The sequence below is a fragment of the Cynara cardunculus genome, assembly GCF_001531365.2.
Source record: "Cynara cardunculus var. scolymus isolate 2C chromosome LG 1, CcrdV1, whole genome shotgun sequence".
NCBI lineage: Eukaryota > Viridiplantae > Streptophyta > Magnoliopsida > Asterales > Asteraceae > Cynara > Cynara cardunculus.
This window is the reverse complement of record NC_037528.1, coordinates 24,976,555-24,981,879: the sequence shown is the minus strand read 5'-3', so window position 1 is coordinate 24,981,879 and position 5,325 is coordinate 24,976,555. Positions and strand designations below refer to the sequence as shown.

The 5,325-nt window shown below is 32.1% G+C and overlaps 1 non-coding gene across 1 annotated transcript; it reads left to right on the top strand.

The window, feature by feature from the left end:
• The first annotated feature begins 472 nt into the window (after positions 1-472).
• On the top strand, positions 473-579 carry LOC112503240. The gene has a single exon (XR_003067898.1). It is a non-coding gene; the product is annotated as a small nucleolar RNA R71 (small nucleolar RNA).
• Positions 580-5,325: the final 4,746 nt, after the last annotated feature.

Sequence of the window (5,325 nt, the reverse complement as noted above, 5' to 3'; positions counted from 1 at the left end):
CAGTAGCTCATTATATATGATTAACGCATAGTCATAGTGTCTTGAAAACACTATACCATGAAAGAACTTAAGGAATGTTAAGCTGCACGTGTCAATGCCTTGTGTCTTCGACGTTAAGCATCGATTAAGGATTGAGAATAGAAGATGCCACACCGACGGTAAGAATCTTCGTTTGAACTGGGAAGGGTTATTCAACGGTGCCGAGTATCCCAGTCTCTTGATATCAACACAGAGTTGATCATCTGATACAAAGTCTTCAAAACCGGTCGGGCCAGGAGCAGGAAGACGTTAGAATTCTACGTAAACGCTTCAATGTCAGTCGGCTGACATATTCATCAACCTCTCCTTGTAAGTAAATAGCGTCTCCGTCTTTTTCCATTGTAACTGTGCCCCAAAATTGTTGTAGGTAAACCATGGGAACAGTTATATGTGCAGATAAAGCATAGGAAATTGGATGGCCTTTCAGTAGGGAATGCCATAGTGTGGGCATTTCCTTAACAGCTCTTTAAACCTCTCTCTTGCATTAGGAACAATTTCATCGTCCATTTGTTTAAAAAGACATATTTCATTTATGGACTTAGCGTTTCTGGTGGGTGGAAAATATTTGCGCATAAATTTTTCAGCCATATTACTCCACGATGGCACAGAACTCGACAGTAATGAATTTAACCATGCTTTGCTCGATCCCTTTAAGGAAATGGAAACAAAGTAAGTCTTAGAGCGTCGTTAGACACTCCCAGGATAAAAAAAAAGCATCAGTGATTTACATGAAAGACTTTAGATGTGAGTGATGATCTTCCAATGAGGGTCTTCCGATGGTAATCCAACAAATTTTCCATTTGTTTGCAACGTATGGAACATAATTAGTTTTAGTTCAAAATGGAGGGCTGTCATTTGTGGCCTAACTATCCCAGAGTTTAATTGCTCAAAATCAGGGATATCATAGTCCATGATTCTTCCATTTTTAGAGTTTTCCAGATTGATTATCTTTAGACTTTGCGCTCTTGGTTGATCATTATGTTCCGATTATGTGTCATCATTACCCAAATTATTATCATTGTGTGGGTGTCCTTGTGGAAAGTTCTGAAATGGTGGTATTTGTGTAAAAATAGGCGGTTGATTTTCCAAATGCGGCACATCTGGAATGATTGGGGGGAGGTAACGCCATGTTGGGAGGGAGTAGACTAAAAAATGCTCTTTGTGCCCTCCTTCTTTGGCGAAATGTTCTCTCAATATTGGGATCAAATTCGATAAACTTTCCACGGTTCGTGGCATACACCACTTTCAAAATGATTCAAACAGTACTAGAAAAATCAATCTTTTACTTTACTCTTAAAAAGAAACTTTTAGCTTGCCAATCCTCGGCAACGGCGGCAAAAACTTGGTAGGTTATTTTTCACACCCTTAGAGTTATAAAAGGAACCACAAATCAAGTATACAATATGGTCCAATGTCGTCTTTTCCAAGTAATAAAGTGGTAAAAACCGAATATCGTCCACGGAGATTGTAGCAAAGACTTAATAAGAGTCCAATGAAATAGATGATTTCAGATGATGAAATTGAAGACTTCAGTTTGATTCTGAGTTAACAATGACAAACTAACAAAATATAAAGGGTAGCATGGGTGTAAGACTTAGGGTGAGATGCAAACACAAATTCCAGCAGAAAATGTTGTAGGAATGCTACAGCATACAGTAAACCAAAACTAGTTCCACCCTCTATTTTGAAGGTATTCCTCCCCGACTTCACCTTTGCACTATATTATAGCTTTCAACTCATATCTCTATGTGGTATCCGGACCAGGGATAGTGACAAAATGATGTCTTCAAAATATATGGATAAACAAATCTCTTTGTTAAAAATCACTCCCTCGAGCTGATTCCAATATCATTCAAGTTGGCGAGTGTTCTAGATAGTTCATCTCTGAATTTATCGCACTTTGACACTTTTAAAGAGTGACCAACCTGTCGGGAGTTAATTTGAAAAACATAGATGACAAGTCTCCTTGTTGATAACTTTCTCAAGCCTACCTCTTATATCATTCAAGTTGACGTGCATTCAATGGCTTATCTCTAAAACCATGGTATTTTAACATTTTCAAAGTGATCAGCTTGTCAAGAAGTGTACTTGGTTTTTATAAAAACTTGAATGAAATAGTGGAACATTGTTATTGCGAAACAACATCCATTTTTCTTTGGTTTAACATTGCACCCTTTGTCTTACACCCAAGCTAATAGAATTAGCTACTCATTACAGAATTTAAATGACAAGAAATACAAAGAACTATAAATAAAGACATAAATATAAATGACGGAAAGTAAATGACTGAATATAAAGAGCGGAAATTAAATGACAAGAAAAATAAATAAAGCAAGAACAATGTTGTAGCAACTCATAACGAAGAACAATATTTAAAGAAAATTCAAGAACTAACTTGCATAAGCAGAATAACTACAGATCTGGTTTTTAAATGTCTGTGGGATGATTAAATGAAAGCAACAAAGGTCCCTATTTATACAAAAGACTTAAGCAACAAGAAAAAAATATTGGATATAACCATGTTCCTTAAAGGTGGACAAAAGTAAAAAGGGAATATCACATCATGAACAAAAGCAACCTCCAAAATCCCTTCTCCAGCTGTAATGGTTATTAGCCAACAGATTAGCAAAATTTTGTCTTCATTCTAATTCGGCAGCTGAATCATTAAGCACTCCTCCAAAATGCCGTCTCCTAATTGATCAATGCTGCTGGAATGTTGCAGCATAGAACATAGTGTATCCAAGTTAAGATCACTTCTACTCAAATGGTGTAAGGACAAGCTAATCACTCAATTTAGCTCCAAGTATAAACAAATGGAAAATAAAGTAATAAAAATGACTCAAGGTTGGGATACAAAAATAAACTACATAATAAGTAAAGAAATGGATACTTTATGTATTGAATAATCAATGCATATCACTACACTTCTAATATTTTATATATAAAGGAGGTTCAAGAGAGAACTGCAAAAAAATGGAAAAGCAAATAACCCTCCACCTATAGTTGGATCTAAAAAAAATACATGACTCAGATTAATATGTAATCGTCCTAATAATCGTGGGTTTATGGAAAATAGTAACCACCATTATTTTCTAAAAATGTTGGATTAAAACATATCAATGATTGACAAAGGTCCAACCATTCTCCATTTTTAAGGGTTCTCCTTCAATTCGTCCTTTTATATTTGATGTTTTTTCAAAATTTTATGATAAATTGAACCTCAAACACCCTTACATATTCATGATTTGTATTTCAAGTCAATCAGACAATCACTGCAAAATAACCTTATGTAATAATAGAAATTAGAACCATTAAATTAAATTGCACAAATCTTAAATGCTTGGATTGGATTTTTGTTCAGCTACCACATATACTTATTTCATCTGTTATGTTTTGTCATCTTTATAGGATTAGTTAGGTTTGGAGACCTCCATGCATGTATCTAAACGGAATCTTGAGTGTTTCTATATTTGGATAGGTTTGGAAACATTTTTAATCAACTTTTTCACAAGAGATGTCATGTTAAAAATTATGTATTTGATTTAGATACATCGTGAACATAGTTGAATTAAAAGATGGGGACATAAATCAGGTAGAAATTGGAGTTTAGGCGAAGGTTCATTTGATCTAGCAATTCTTAAAAATTCGTTTTGTTAGTCTACGACCAATCTCGAGATCAACACCATTCTTTACATGGTTTGCTCCAAACACTACCTCGTAATAGAAAAAAGAATGAACCCATCAATTTATTATAAAAATATAATTTGTAAAAGTATTTGATCTATTTTTAGTATTTTATCTGTTTTTCTTAACTCCTAGGCGATGATTACTATTGTATTATAATATGTAATCACATATAGTTGATATTGATATAAATCATATGGGTGATATTATCACACATTATTTTTGATATCATAACATGTGACTATTATTTTATTTTATGTGATACTTACAAATTCATAGAGTTAATTGATCACATATATGTGATATCTTACAGATCATATGTTATACATAACATATCACATATATGATTTTTAAAACGTGAATCCAAAAAAATGAGAAAAAGAACTCCTTGAAGAAAACAGATTGATTGCGGATATCACATATGATATTATACAAAAAATTGTGAAAAAATCTTATCAAATTAATGTGTATCTAAAAAATCACATAACACGTGACAAAAAATTATGAACTAATTAAAATTTAAAAATAAATACATTTAAAAGATATAATAAAAATTTTATTGATTCACATAGTTTTTTTTTTAATTCTAATTATACAATAAATAGAATCTTTGACTCTATTAAAAATTATAATTATCTATTTTAACCATCACTTGCTAAAACATGGAATTTCTTTTCTATTTTTTGTTTAGAATATGGAACTATTAATTACTTTTTGGATGACTAATTAAGATGATTAGTGAAGTTTATTACTTTCGGATGACTAATTAGTAGGATTAGTTAATCGTCATCGATTCAATTTCAATGCAAAGTCCTTATGTTTTGTGGGTAGAGATTAACCGTTAACTAAACCAAAGGTTAATAACAAACTGAGATTAGGTTTGGTCGTTTGGCCAAACTGCATGCATTTGGGTTCAAATATGAATTTTCTCAAAACTCTAAGATTGACTGCACTGCAAGTACCCTTACACCTTCATGATTCACCAATTAAATCATCACTATAAATTAATGTCAATTAGGATTATATTACACGAGTTTCAATTGCTTGAAGAGGTTGGGTTTTTGTTCCACTACGACACTAATTTTCATATGTTGTTGTTCGTCATTTTCATGGAATGAATTAGGTTAAAGGAACTCGATGCATGTATATGAACGGAATCTTGAATGCTTCTATATTCAAATAGGTTTTAATCAATTTTTTTCACCAAAAAAGTCATGTAGTTATTACGTATTTAATTTAGATAAGACATAAATAAGGTAAAAAAAATCTGGTAAAAAGTTGAGTTTAGGCTACATTCATTTAATCTCGCATGAGCTTCTTGAAAAGTACATTTTTACCTAAAACAAAATGGATGTGTACTTCCACCATTCAAAGAAAAAGGTTTGAAGTTATGTTGGTCCAATATATCATTTTAAACATCGTTTATCATATTTTTTATCGAGTAAGCATTTAAGAGTCACCATCCTTATTTTATGGGATGATCTTTTTGGCTATTAATAAATTGACATTATTAATTCATATCAAATGATATATATATTTTATGAGTTAATGATGTCAATTTATATTTTTAATTATTTTTCTTTAAAGAATATTCTATGTATG